Here is a 16,049-nt window from a genome sequence, read left to right as displayed (position 1 = left end):
AGCCCAAGTCTAAAACGTGAGTACTTTTCTGTGCATCTTTGTGCACAGATGAGAGGGTATCCAATTTGTCTAGTGATGGCTTTTGGGGAACATGGGCCACCATTGCATGTTGCTAATCATTGACTAGAGTCAAAAAAAAGGCTTGAGAAAATGTTATGCTCTATGTAACAGCAGAATAACATAAAATAAAATTACATATGAGAAACCATTTACTATGTATGTCTTTATAACAACTGTGTGCCCATATTTATTTTTTATTTATTTTTTTTATTTTTCATTGCTCTCTCAGTGTTGGTAATGAATATTTGAGTTGGATCACTTAGATTCAGTTCCAAAAAGAATACGTCATTGACAGGCATGTCTATTTTAAGGGACAGGTGAAATTACTACTTTCTCAAGTTTATTGATAGTTTCCCTTCGTTTTATGTAAAATGTAGTGGTGATACCTATATTTCTGCATGATGATACACTTGTCTAAGTGCAAAATGTATAAAATCAGACCACGTTAATAGCAAATGTTTTACCGTGGGTCAGTTTCATGGGCAATCTCTTCCTCTGATGTAAATGGCATCTGGTTAAGTGTTTTATGGAATGAAGTGGACATTTTGAAACTTACAAAAACTCACTGAGTTAGACTAAATTACTGCACACCTTCTCATAACCCTTTATTAACTAATATCTAATAATAGGCATTGTAAATTTCCAAAAGTGGAATATAGTGCCTACCTTCTCCCTAAACACCCTTTAAAAAAAAAAAAAATGGCTTCTCCCATGACACACTTTGTGATTGCACTTGAAAAACATTGCTATAGTGTCATAGTTGTACATAACTTACCACTTACCATTTATAAAAATGAAAAGTCGGCTGGGCACAGTGGCTCACACCTGTAATCCCAGCACTCTGAGAGGCTGAGGTGGGCAGATTGGTCAAGGTCAGGAGTTCGAGACCAGCCTGAGCAAGAGCGAGACCCTGTCTCTACTAAAAATAGAAAGAAATTAATTGGCCAACTAAAAATATATTGAAAAAATTAGCCGGGCATGGTGGCGCATACCTGTAGTCCCAGCTACTTGGGAGGCTGAGGCAGGAAGATTGCTTGAGCCCGGGAGTTTGAGGTTGCTGTGAGCTAGGCTGATGCCACGACACTCTAGCCTGGGACAACAAGAGTGAGACTCTGTCTCCAAAAAAAAAAGAAAAAATGAAAAGTGGCTTGTTTTCACACTCATTTGTAAGAAAACCAATTCTTCTATTTCTTTGTCTAGAAAAAAGTTGCTCATTTATGAAGTCTTGGTTTCATGTTTCTAAGCCCTTGCATTCTATATGAAAAAAAGAGTATGTTGCATCTTACCTCAAGTGTGAGAACCTTTCAAAAAATGTTTAATGTCTATATCAATTTAACATATTATTTCTGATATTTCTCTTCAATAAAATCAATGATTTTTGTTAATATACTCGATTAACTTTTTATCATACATTTCACCATTGTTTTTTCATATGGGAGAGAAATTCACTGGCTGACAACTTTATAGTTTCTCTCATCGTTTCCTTTTTTAAGAGGCCAGTGGTGGCTTCTGACTTGCCTCTAGCACCAAATTCCATTTCTGCTGCTTCATTCAAGCCTCTCTCTAATCCAGCCCCACTCCCTGGTGGATGCAAACACGTTTCTGCCACTCCCTAACTTGCTGCCTATTCTGTCCAGGTCACCTCCTGCCTGTCCTAAAAGTAGCTGTGCTTGGTCCCATCCCACCTGTCTCACTCATGCTTCAGCCCAGGAATCAGAGGCCATATGCATGTTTTAGGAATAAGATTTATTATAGAAATTAGAGATTTTGCAAAGGTGGAAGGAGCTGGAGAAGTTGATGTGTACAGGGGGAGGGGAGCAGGAAATTAGAATAATTCTCACTAATCGGTCCATCATAAGTATTGACGCGTCATGATAATCCAGCTTTCAGGGGATTCCAAGAGTGTTATGGACTGATAAATGTGTCCCTGCCCCCATCAAATTCATATGTTAAAACCCTAACCTCCAGAGTGACAGCATTTGAAGATGGGACCTTTGGGAGGTAATCAGGTCGTGAGGTTGGAGCCTTTGTGATGAGATTAGTGCCCTCATAAGAAAATGAAAGAGAAGACGGCTACTTCTGCTTTTCTTTCTCTACCATGTGAGGATTCAGCAAGAAAATAGCCATTTGCAAGCCAGGAAGCAGGCCCTTACCAGGAACCGAATGAGCTGACACCTTGATCTTGGACTTCCCTGCCTCCAGGACGGTGACAAATAAATGTCTGTTGTTCAAGCCACCCAGTCTATGGTATTTTGTTGTAGCAGCCTGAGCAGGCTAAGATGCCTGACTGCCCAGGTGGGACAGGAAAGGAGAGCTTGCTGAGAGTTCTAGGAGAAGCTGCCACCTCTGTGTGGACACTTTGGGGCCTATTGGCATGTGTCTGGTGGTGGGCCCCGGGGCCACTGTTGGTCAGTAGGGCCACCATTGGGAAGCCAGTTGGGCATGGAGTCAGCTGTTGGGATCCACCAATCTTGCTGAATCTGTCCATCAGTGTCTCTGCCTATATTCATCTTCTGAGAGGAGCATATGCTCCTTCCCTTCCTTTCTGCCTCTTGAATCCAGAAACCTAGAGCACAGGGAATTCTATGACAAGTAGTGCCCAGCGTTAGCCAAGGTGACCCAGCACAATCCCGCACAGCCTGCTGCTCATCAGCATGATATCCGTAAACACCTCCTTTTAACCACATTTATCTTCCAAATAATGACACAAGCAAAACCATCCTTCCACCCAACATGATACAACCACCCTTCATATAACCAAGCAAATGCTAATCCCCCCAAAAGAGGAGACTTAAATGTGCACTTCGTCCATCCTTGGTTAATGTTTACTGCTTTTATCACTCTGTCTTTGCTACCCTGTCTCTTAAGTATATAGAAATAAGGTTATTCACTATCAACGCATCTTGTTAGATAAAAATGAAACAGGAAAGGGAGGAAGAGAACAAGAATTGGTTAATATAGATGCAAATACATTCATATTAAAGGAAGGGAAAAATACTCATAATGACACTAGACCTTGATTTTGAAACTGGATATGTCGTAAAATTGCATCAGAGTATTTATGAAGTTGCTACATTGTCTTGTACCCATTCCTTGTTTGTTTGTTTTTCATTCTCAGCAGGAACTGTGGCTAGCTGTGGTTCCTTGCCCGATGGGGTGACCAAACTTCCACTCCTGAGGGCCTGTGCCCTTTGTTAGCATGGTGATCATGGGAGAGCAGGGGTCCTCTGTGGCCCCCTGACCGTCTCCAGCATTCGAGAGACTCCCCCCTGCCCACGTTATGCCCCAATTCCCCAGTTGCCCCTTGGCAGTGAGGATCTGTCATCTCAGCCAGTTTGCTCACCCCTTTTGTATCTGTAAATTCAGCAGGAAGACCAACCCTGCCCCACAGCTAGGGGTGTCTGGGATTCACTGACTTATTATCTATTCTGTTGATCACCCGACTTGGTTCTATTTTTTGAAACTATGTCTTTGAAAAAGTTAATGTTTTCAATATAGAACTGCAATATCAATTATTGTATACTGTTTTCTAACCGTATCCCAGGTTTTCTAGGTTATATATATTTTTCTTCTACTGGATTATAAATTCCTTAAAGTCTATCTGCTTCCTTCTTCCCAAGAGGTACTTTTCCTTAACAAATCCTTTTAAGGAGTCTTTAAAAAGTCACTGGAATTCTCTGTGCTTATGGAATGCAACACATTCCAAGTACAACATTTTAGGAAGAAAACCTGATACAAATACGTCAGCCTTGCTCACCTCTGAATGTTCATCTCTGATACATATTTTGCTCCCTGCAAGATTTTGCCTGTGTCTTAGCAACCTAAACTGGCGAGGACTTACGGAATGAAAAGTAATTTGAGAGCACATCATGGCTGGCAAAACAAAAATAAATAAAAGCTGGATTATCTACTCTAGATAATATAAACATAATTTTTTTATTATCTTCTCCACTGATTCCAGGGTTTAGAGGATCACAGAAAACCCTACTAGTGAATTAATCTATATTCCAGAGATTTACTGCCTCAATTTTCTTATGACTGTGAGCAGGCATATCAAAGACATATCTACTTAGATCCAAGAAAATGTGTGGTTAAATAATTGTCTAGAAAGTTCACTCATCCTAAGATTCTCTAGGCCATGTCCTGCCAGTCTCTGTAATTCCACGGTTCAGTACGCTAACAAAGCCAGCACTCTGTTGTTAGCAGCAGCATTGTTAAGACTGTGATCATTGTTCTTTTGCAGAACTGAAGTCACTGTAGCAGTGTTGGTGACAGGACATCAAGTCATCTCAAGTGTCTCTTTTCCTTCATTGGGAAATTTTCTTGTTATTGTTTTAGCTTCAGTTCCCCCAAGGGAAACAGAGTCTCAGTAGGTCCGCTGGACGGGCCCATCAGAGTTGGTCTTCCCCAAGGCATGGGGACATGGACCTTGCAGAACTAGGCTTTTGCATGCAGGCTGCCCGGGCATGGGAGCTCCCTGCAGGACTCAGGCCCCGTCCTTCCGCCAAGGCAATGCCCAGAGCAGGACTCAGCAGCAGCGCTGCAAGCTGACCAGCTGCAGGGAAACGAACGTCTTCATCCTGAAGGGAGAACAGGACAGTTTCTCTCCAAAGTTTCCAAATCATTTCCTCAACTGTGTTTTATTGTGTGCGGTCAGAACTTGCAAGTATACATAGTCTCGTGTTTTAAATTTTTCTAAATAAACCAGGGTTCGTTTCTCAGTTACTTGAGTTCTGAGTGGTGCATGGGCTTGTTCTCTAATATGGTAAACAGGCTCTTCAAACATGATAAATGGCAAACGGTAAACAATGTTTTTAGCAAATTGGAAAATGTGGCAGCACGTGTGGAAAATTATCAGCAAATGACAACACCTGCTTCCCCTAAAGAGAAGCAACCTTAGAGACTCACGTATCTCTGTTATATGCCTCCCTTTCCCTCTCAATGATGACCGAAAGAGGATTGTTTATAGTTTATTTTATGGGAAGGAGGACAGGCAGGCGGGAGCGAGGGAGCAAGACAATGAATATTTATGACCTTCTTATTAACTGATCAGTAAACAGTAGAGTTCCACAGGACATGATCAGCATCTTCTCCTTCATCTTGTTCTATAGTTGACTTCAATTTGTTATTACAAAAATTTCTTTGTTCCCTTTTCTTCCTGTCTTCCCTCCTTTATTCTCTCTTTCTTTCCCCTTTCTGTTCTTTCTTTTGACCTCAGATATGAAAATTGAAATAAATTTCATTCCTCCATTCATTGCAGACAATCACCATTGTTTCTTGCTAGATGTACTCTCTGCCTTAGAAGTATTTTTTAACTTGCTCATTTATTTCTAACTCATTCATATCTCCTAAACCCTCCCAGGCAAAGGTAAATGTCTAATATATTCAACACGTACGATTGAATTTGTAAAATATATAGTGTGAATGTTTGATTTATGCAAATTCGACCATAGTTGTTGCTGTGGTTTGAATGTGTCCCCCAAATTTCATATGTTGGAAACTTAATCCACAATGCAACAGTGTTGGAAGGTGAGGCCAAATAAGAGGTGATTAGGTCACGAGGGCTCTGTCCTCACCAATAGATTAAAGCCATCACAAGAGTGGGTTAGTTATCACAAAAGCATGTTATAAACAGGAGTTCAGGTCCCTCTTTCTCTCACTCCTCTTGCCCGTCCACCTTCTACCGTGGGATGACAGAGCAAAAAGCAGCTCACCAGTTGCTGGTGCTATGCTCTTGGACTTCCCAGTCTTCAAAAACATGAGTCAAGTCAATTATTGTTTATAAATTACCAGATCATGATACTCTGTTATAGCAACACAAAACGGACTAAAACAACACTCATTCTGTTTCTCTTATTTCTTACTCAACACCATTTTCTGAGATCCACCCTCCCCTCTTTGCTACCACACACAATTCTGCAACTTGTACATGTTTCTTTATCAATGTGTGTGAGCAGTTCCTTGTGGATCTATACCTAGAAGTGGGGTTGATACATTGCAGCATATTTGCTCCCAGCCAAACCATTCTATGCCACCTCCAATGCAGAATAGGTTCTTCATTGATCAGACAGGTCACGGCTTACAGATCCACAGCCAGGAGTTTAAGGACCAGAATACACACACACACACACACACACTGGACAAGAAACACTTTCAAAAAAATGGTGATCTCATTCATTGTACACAAACCTGACATTTTGAGAGAAAGCTAGATTTAGCATTTTAGAAAGATAACTCTTTTATTTTGGTTCAAAGTGGGAGATTTTACCCTTAAAGGTAAATTTAATTTTGCAAACCCAATTTGCCTTTTGCTATGGTCTAAAATAAGGCACCCAAAATTCATGTGTTGAAAACTCAATCACCAATGCGACAATGTTGGGAGATGGGCCTTTTGGGAGGTGTTTAGGTCATGAAGGCTCTGCCTCATGAATGAATTAATGCCCATATAAAAAGGGCTTCAGAGGTGGTGTCTCTCTACTCTGTTCTTGAGCCATGTGAGAAAACAGTGTTCCTCCCCTCTGGACCACACAGCGACAAAGTGCCATCTTGGAACCAGAGACCAAATCTGCCAATGCTTTGATTTCCGACTGCCCAGCTTCCAAAACTGTAAGAAATGAATTTATGTTCTTTATAACAGTTCTTTATAACTGTTCTTTATACTTTCTAGTCTTTATAAATTACCAAGCCTCAGGCATTCTGTTATGTCAGCACAAAACCAAGATACATTTGTTTCTTTCACATGGTTGGTTGAACAAACAGGAGACCCCCTTCATTAGAAGCAGAAACTTCTTTTAATCTCCCCCAGATACTCAGCAAAAAGGCTTCACTGTCCTTCCACTGCAGATATCATATTTTTTATCTCTGCTCTGCTGTCACTACAGCTTTGCTATATTTTTCTTTTGGGTCTTGATTTGGTCTGAACATTTGTGTCCTTCCAAATTCACATGTTAAAATATAATCACTAATGTGATGGTGTTAGGAGGTGGGGCCTTTTGGGGGTGGAGAGTTAGGTCCCTAAAACAAGTGGGATTGTCATTTTCTGATATTCTAATGTTCTACATATGTTGCAATTTTTTGCTGTGATGATAAACTAAATCATATTTACTATACATTTGAAAAAGCTTTAAGGACCAGGTGCCATATCAAATTGATGAATGGCCGCACATCCTAGATCAGACAGTGACTGAAACATGAACAGCAAGAGAGCTACTGTCAGCTTCTGAGGCTTGGAGGATAAGTCCAGATGGCCTTTAAGGGACAACTCCTTACCTTTAAAGGGACCATATGATACAAAGCCAACACTACTCCAGTTTGAACAACTAGTATGAATAATCATGATTTATTAGGTCAAGGCACTCATGTATTCTTAGACTTGCATGTACAAAGCTCTAAAAAAACACAAAATGTATAAAAGGGAACTTCCTATTTATGATCTCACAGGCTATGCCTTATAAATAATGCCTTTGATTCAAATCTAAAAATACTTGCAATTATTAACAAAATACATCTAAAATCTAGTGATGCCCATTTACAGCACAGCATACACCCTAAACTGAGATGGTCTATATGGTATTATTGAGGTTAAAAGAGGCCCCAGAGAGCTCATTTGTCCCTTCTACCATGGGAGGACACAGCAGGGAGGTACCATATATGAACTAGGAATCGGACTCACTGGACACCTAGTCAGCAGGTACCTAGATCTGGAACTTCCCAGCCTCCAAAACTGTGAGAATAAGCTCCTTTTGTTTGCAAACTACCCAGCTGATGGCATTTCATTTTTGCAGGCCAAATGGACAAAGATAGTTCTAAATCACTGCTTTGGCATCTCCACACTTCCTTCACTCCCGGAAACACTAGACACCTGGTTCTAGGTAGGCTCTTTACATATATCTTCCTTAAAACTCTTCCTCTTTCCACAGAAAGCCAATGAAGCATCTATTCCTCCAGCATAAGCTGGTGCTCTATCTTGTGTTGTTGCTCTGCCTGTCATCTTTGATTGCACTGGGTTGAACACATGAGAGTATTTTGAGCTCAACAATATTTTCCCCATCTGCTGAAATGATAAGCTTAGACTAGAAGAATGCCAAGGGATTGACTAATTCAAAAATTCTATACTTTTAAACATTTTTAAACAATTATTGCCTCTTTCTATGAATGCATTAGTTCTACTGCAACAGTATAATATTGTTTAACTATATCTGGTAATGTCACTTACTCTTTTCAATCTAGCAGAAGTATAATAAGTGTTTAAAATTTTTACAGGTTTTCTTTGTGGTATGAGACCCTTAGTTATCGTATTTGGAATCTATTAGAGCTGAATGCTTTGTAGAGGTAGAAATAACATTTCTTATGAAAAATATATATAAGCATATACTGAGAACTGGTTTCTGTTATAGCAAAAAATAAACTGATGCATAAGAAGACTGATGCTCTTTTCTTATTGTTATAACCAAAATTCCACTATGAACCAGATAAAAATCTCTATTATAGTTAATGCATTCTGACATACTAAAGGGTTGATTTTTTTCTTAAATGATTTACCATCACTTATAAAGACAAAACAAGTCTTCTAGGTGGATGTAATGTAAGGAAACATTCTATGGACCTTGGAGTAGATAGATAAATTTCTTCTTGTGCAAAGACGTAAGTCTGGAGGAAAGCATGTCCTGAAATTATTTTTATTCATGATATGGAGCATCAGTAAAAATATTTAAAGCCATTAAATTGTGATGAAATAATGGAAGATGGGTTGGCTAAAGAACAAACTCCCGGGTGACTATTAATAATTGAGTATTTTCTCCCTGCATACTGTCGGTAAGACTAGAATAAAATGTTCATTGTAATTTTAATAACAGAGACGTATTTCAGTTTACACTGCCAATATCACAACCAAAAAAATAGGATGGAGATAAGCCTGTTTCCATAGACTCTAGAACCATGCAGAGTTGTGAGGCAATTCAAAAAGACATTTATTTAAAGCCTATTAAGTGGTAAGCATATCATTCATACAGCAAAGAGACTGCTGCATAGAACACTTTGTCCTAAATGCTTTGGAGAAATGACAAACAAAGTACTTTTTGTTTTCTCAGAATATTTTTAATCACTTTGTAGGAGGAAAGAAGTAGAGAAAAAATCGGTGACAAAATAAATTTTAAACATTTTAAGAAGAAAGTATATGAGCTATTATAAGACAATTTAGATATACAAAGTGATCCTTGAACATTGCTGGGGTCAGGGGTGCTGACTCTCTCTGTAATTGAAAATCTGCATATAACTTTTGACTCTACAAAAACTTAACTACTAATAGCCTACTGTTAACCTGAAGCCTTACCAATAACATGAACAGTCCATTAACACATATCATGTATGTTATATATATTATATGCTGTATTCTTTCAATAAAGTAAGCTAGACATTGTAACTTAATACTCATTATTCAACAAACATAAACATTCATATATGTGCCTGGCTCTCAAGATTGTTAACATCAAAATTTTTAACTATATTAGAAATCTGTCTTCAATGAAGGTAATTTTTTTTTTTTTTTTTTTTTTTTTTGAGACAGAGTCTCGCTTTGTTGCCCAGACTAGAGTGAGTGCCGTGGCATCAGCTTAGCTCACAGCAACCTCAATCTCCTGGCCTCAAGCGATCCTTCTGTCTCAGCCTCCCGAGTAGCTGGGACTACAGGCACACGCCACCATGCCCGGCTAATTTTTTCTATATATATTTGTTGGCCAATTAATTTCTTTCTGTTTTCAGTAGAGACGGGGTCTTGCTCAGGCTGGTTTCGAACTTCTGACCATGAGCGATCCACTTGCCTCAGCCTCCCAGAGTGCTAGGATTACAGGCATGAGCCACTGTGCCCAGCCATGTGGGAAATTTTTAATAGCATTGAGTGCATGACATTGAATATATGGAAGTCACTAGATCAATGGCAGGATTATACACATAGTGTGTGGATCTACTACCTTCCTTCCTTTCCTGACCAACTTTTCCCTTTTGACTTTCACTATCCTTCCAGATCATTTCATTTTCTTTCTTTCTTTTTTTTTTTTTTTTTTCAGAGACAGGGTCTTTCTCTGGGCTCAAGAGATCTTTCCACCTCAGCCTCCCAAGTCACTGGTAGGACTACAGGTGTGTGCCACCATGCCCAGCCCATTCCCTTTCTATTCTTTCATCTTACTTGGTTTTGGGGAAGAGAATACTTCTCAGGAAGGAATGGGAAGGAGTAATGAATTTTCATAATGTCCCCAGTAAAAGTGAAGCCTGTTGAATGGGGCAGAATCTAATCACCTGTGCCACCTCCAGGAGAAAAACAAGGGACACCTACATTTACTCTAGAAGAACAAGACTCACGAGTATGTCTCTGTGACTCAGAATGTTCAGGCAACCATCCACGTTACAGACTAGCCTATTGAATTAGTTATTATTGTATGCAACCATTTCAATTCTGCAGTTACCGGAATTGTTATACCTTCTAAATAAAGTATTAGGAGTTCAAACTCACACCTGCATAATTAAGATAAAAATAAAAAGACAAACAAGTTTTTCTATTTTTTCTTTATTCCTCAAACATTGCAATACTTCTAATATTAAACTTAGACCCCACTTTATAAATTACAGGAAATAATCATAGGGATTCAGAGAAATGAAGAAATGGTACATAAAACTGACTTTAATTTTGTTTTTTTTTTTGTTTTTTTTTAGAGACAAGGATCTTACTATGTTGTTCAGGCTGAACTTGAACTCCTGGCCTCAAGCGATCCTCCTGCCTTGGACTCCCAAAGAGCTAGGATTACAGGTATGAGCCACTGTGCCAAGCCAAAAGTGAATTTTGTTCTCTGTATGGAAGATCCTACTGGATAAAAATAATAATAATAATAATAACTTAAGGGTTAAATGCAATTCACTAATAATCTAATGTTTCTCAATGATAAAGCCATTGCATTTTATATTACCAATATAATATCACTATCAGAAAGGTCACATTGTTGAAAAGAATTTCCCAGGAAATACCAACTCATGGATGATTCCTTGTTAATACAAAGCAATATTCAATAGTCACTAAATGGCATTATGAGATTTCTCCATTTTACAAAAATGTTGGTCAAAATCATACATATTATGATTAGTTTTTAGGAAGAAGACATAGGTAATTCAATGAGCAATCTTAAGGATTTAAATTTCCAAATAAATGTATGTTATTTCTTAAAGTGTATAGGAATCCACTGTTTTCTTCTCTCAGAAAGGCAGTAAAAGAAACAGTTGTTTAGAAAATGTTATGGTTTGGAATAATTATTATCCTTTCCACTTGAATGGGGATTTATCTTTCCAATTTTTTTCACAACAAGCTTCCTAAGCAAAGGACTCATGTGTATCTTGCTCACTATCATGAAACTCATGAACAGTGACTCTCATGAGGACATTTATAGGATATATAGAGTATTGCTTTTATCTTTGTTTTTATTGCCAGCTGTTTATTTACTCAGTATATGCAGAGGTTAGTCCCTCTGTTTTTATAATATTGGTTCTATAATTTCCACACACAGAATTCTGTATGCCCATGAACTTGGAGAGTAGACATATCCCAGATGACACTTACTAGGGTCTCATTTGCCTTTACAAGAGTGACATGTTATGTGAGAACATAGACGAGGAGCCCTACATCTGTCTAGGCAGTAGGGTTGTGAGCCTGTCCTTCAAGGATGATCTACTTCTATCTCCGTCTTACAACTCCCATCGTCTATTCAGTCTATCCTGTCACTTGTGTTGAAATAGCTCTTGGAACACATTGACAAAGAAAAGGCAAAATACACTGTCACAGAAATAGGCTGAGTACTCATTGTACTAGTAGTTTCCTAGGGCTCTGTCACAAATTACCACAAACCAGGTGGCTTACAACAATAGAAATTTATTGACTCACTATTCAGGAAGCTAAAAATCTGAAACCTAAGATGTAACTAGGGCCACACTCCCTCTAAAACCACTAGAAGAGAATCTCTGCCTTGTCTCTTCTAGCTTCTGTTTTTTTCTGACAACCCTTGACAGGTGCTTGTAGATGTACCGCCCAATCTCTGACTGTCAACACAGGTCTGCGGGTCTCTCCCCTTCTTGTAAGGACATCAGCCATATTGGATTAAGAAGTCATCCTATTCCAGTACGACCTTACCTTAACAGTTAATAATTACTTCTGCCATAATCTATAGCCAAATAAGGTCACATTTGTAGGTACTGAGGATTAGAATTTCCATAGACTGTATCTTTGGGAGTGACACAATTCAACTCATTGCGCTCATCGAACTCATTTTCTCTTCTTCCTTATATGAGATCTTCTAGCCTCCTTTGCAGACAGGGACAGCCACACAAGCCATTCTGGTTGATGGGATGTGGGGAGAAATTATTTATGACACTTCTAGCCTAGACATAAAACCTCCCATGCAATCCTCTAAGCTCTTTCTTTTATGCATCACCTGTACCCATAAGTATGGGTTTTGCTTTTGCTATAACATACAATCCAGTGGTAATAAGTCAGGGCTCTTAGGGCAGCCCTTGTGTCATTATGTTTCATTATTGTTAGCATGTACCTTCCACCTCCCAGAGCACCTCATGGTAACAAGGTGTCTTCTAAAACTCTATCCACCCCGTCTGCATACCACACAGGAAGATGGAGGGTGGGGAGAAGGACAAAACACTACCTGCAGGTGACTATTTTCTTTGAAGACCTGTCCTGGCAGCCCAGATCAATAATTTTTGCTTTTATCTCATTGGCTACCCATGTCGGCAAGGGAATCTGGGAATTATCTCTCACACTACAACAAGTCTCTGCCATGGCCAGCCTCAAGGGCCTCTTGACTTACTCCAAAGTTTTAATACACAGAGCAAAAGATAAACACACACAGAAGCACATGTTCCTTTAACTCAGTGGTTCTCAACCAGGGATGGTTTTGCCCCTTGGGGACATGGGGCAATGTCTTAAGGCATATGTCATTGTCCTGACAGGGGCTGGGGTGCTACTGGTATCTAGTGGGTACAGTCTAGGAATGTTGCGAAACATCCTACAAATCATAAGATAGCTCCCACAACAAAGAATTTTTTTATCCAAAATGTCAATGTGCTAAGATGAATCCACCCCCCACAAACATGGCTCAGCACCAGACTAATCATATTACCAAATCTTCTTCTGTTGGAAGGAAGAGGTGGAGCAAGAAGGGCAGAGGTATAGACACATGTGCATCTCCCACAATCAGATCCATGTCCTGATATGCACAAGAGCCAAGCCTATGGCCAACTATGGGAATGGCAGCCCCTGGGAGAGGGGCTATAGAGTCCCACCTGACCTCTGGGTGGTTGCCTTCTCAGTGCTGCGGTTCTGTGGATTCTTTCTCCTGGGACTAGTGAGATGGGAGTTCAATGTAGATCTACAAAAGTTTCATATGTAGGTTAGGAAAGGATAACGATTAATTTAGTTTCTGGACCTTAAATTTTGCGTGATTTTTACACTGGTGAGTGTCTATTGTGCTGTTCGGTGTGTAACACAGGTCTGAGTACTTCCTGCAGGACAAATCCAAATCTTCACCAATTCCATCAGTGATTGCTTCTCTGAGAAAGTCTTTATTTCTCCCTGATATAAGAAGCTTAGTTTGAGGACCACACTATCCACTAGGCAGAAAATTCAATCCATAATCTATGCCTATCTTAAAGTATCCCTTGTCTGTTATCCAATATAGTTAACTAAAAATGACTATGAACACAAGACAATCTAAACACTACATGTTTGCCTAAAGTCAGAAAAATATCAACCCCTGACATTAAGTCACTACACCTAAAATAAAAATTCTAAAAGTGTAAGTCCTATTTTCCTTTTATGAAAGTAAGGGGGAAAAACCCTAAGTAAATTATTTCATCCACTTAGGACATTACATTCCCAAAGAAATTAAAGTGCCAATATCTTCTCCGACACATTCCCTTATATTTCTTCATTTGAGCCAAAACATCCCATGCGGATGCCTGGGTGATTTCCTTTCCTTCTTTATCACCTTCAACAGCCCACACCACCTTCTGCTGGAACCGATGTAGCTCTTTCAGAATCCAATTCCGGATTTTTCATGTGTCCTATATGCTCTGAATTTCAGCATCCAACAGACATAGAGAGTTATCAGGTACAAATTCCATTTTTACTGCCTTGATAAAACACCAGCAATTCCATTGGTAACCTCCCCAACAGCTATAAACTCTTTCCTTCTTGGTGGCAGGCCTCTGATTTTGCTCTAATATCCAACCTTCTCTATGAAACCAAGTACTTTAGGGGAGGTGAACCTCAACCCCAGTCATACTTCTCCCACTGCATGTGTTCTCACGTCTGGATGTGCTGCCCGAGTCTGAGGCGGCCATCTTGTACCTGTGAAGGACTCTGACCTTCACATTGATCACAGTTGTGTCAGTAGAACTGCATGAGCGATAGAAGGTAGGAAGTGTATTATAGGGATTATGCCTCCCACAGTTCTAGGTGAAGCTGGGATAATAAGCATCTGGAAGGGGACGTTTAGGAGACTGTAGAGAAGCAATCAACCAGAGATCACGAAAGAGAGCTGGTGAAGAGACTCGTGTTGCCTCTGCATCTGGGGGGCAGGCGTGCAGTCCTTGCAGGTAAGCAGGGTGGGCCATTGATAAGAAAAGCTGGATGTGAAGTGAGAAAAAGCAAAGACAAATCTGGAATCCATAACAACAAACTGAAACAACAAACCTGCATCTGTCTCTCACAGCATCTGACCTTTATGCTGTGTAGGACCTAGAGACGGTGGTGCTTGTCACCAAAGAGATGCACACACACCCCTGTCCCAGGACTCAGCCAAGCCAGAAGAGGAGGTATCATGAGGGCTGGAGAAGCCATGCCAACGATGTGAGCCATCAGGCCAGAACAATGTGCGTGAGCAACGGTAGCAACTTTCAAACATAGTGGCTGCTGCTTCACATCTCACTTCCAAATCTCATGCAATTTATCCTAAGGTCAACCCCAATCTAGGACTATAGAGGGAAGGGATTTATTGGAAACATACCTCCTGCTTCACTATCTTATCACAGCATAAACCCACGGTAGTAGTATCAAAATAGAACCAAGGAAACAACTTGGCTCTTGGTTACATCACTGAGCTGCTGAATAAACCAACATTGAAGTCTATCCTATGTCCAGATTTCTTTTTTTTTTTTAATTTTAACTTTGTCTTATTTTGTCAGGGTATGTACAATAATTTAATACATTCATATAGTTTGTAAAAATCAATCAGTGTAATTCACATATCCATCATCCTAAATATTTGTCTTTTCTTTATGCTGGAATCATTCCAATTATTCTCTTCCCACCTACAGTGTATGAGGCCTTCTCTTTCTCCACATGCTCCTCAGCATCAATTATTCCCCGTCTTTTTGATAAAAGCTATTCTAGCTGGAGCGAGATGATATCTCATTGTGGTTTTGATTTGCATTTCTCAAATGAGTAGTGATGTTGAGCATTTTTTTATATATCTATTGGCCACTTGTATGTCTTCTTTTGATAAATGTCTGTCTATTCAGATCATTTGCTCCTTTCTAAATAAGGCTGTTTGGTTTTTGTTTTGTTTTAGTTTGTTTGTTTTGCTATTAAGTGGTTTGAGCTCCCTATATATACTCTGGTTATGAATCCCTTATCAGATGGATAGTTTGAAAATATTTTCTCCTATTCTCAGTGTCTCTTTGTTGATTCTCTCCTTTGTTGTAAAGAAGCACTTTAGCTTGATATTATCCAATTTGTCCCAAAAATATGCTTTGGTTGCCTGCGCTTTTGAAGTCTTTTGCAAAAAATCTTTGTCCAGACCAACATCCGGGATCATTTCCCCAGTGTTTTCTTCTAGTAGTTTCATAGTTTTGGGTCTTAGATTTAAGTCTTTAATCCATTGCAATTTAATTTTTGTATATGGTAAGAGATAAGGGTCTACTTTCATTCTTCTGCATAT

The 16,049-nt window shown here is 39.4% G+C and overlaps 1 non-coding gene across 1 annotated transcript; it reads right to left on the bottom strand.

Moving 5' to 3' along the window:
* Nucleotides 1-273: 273 nt before the first annotated feature.
* LOC142862510 (small nucleolar RNA SNORD70) lies at nt 274-362 on the bottom strand. Its single transcript, XR_012913596.1, has one exon. It is a non-coding gene; the product is annotated as a small nucleolar RNA SNORD70 (small nucleolar RNA).
* Nucleotides 363-16,049: the final 15,687 nt, after the last annotated feature.

This window comes from Microcebus murinus, chromosome 19, assembly GCF_040939455.1.
Source record: "Microcebus murinus isolate Inina chromosome 19, M.murinus_Inina_mat1.0, whole genome shotgun sequence".
In the NCBI taxonomy this organism is placed as follows: Eukaryota; Metazoa; Chordata; class Mammalia; order Primates; family Cheirogaleidae; genus Microcebus; species Microcebus murinus.
Note: the sequence above shows the minus strand (reverse complement) of the source record. Positions and strands in the feature narration are given on the sequence as shown.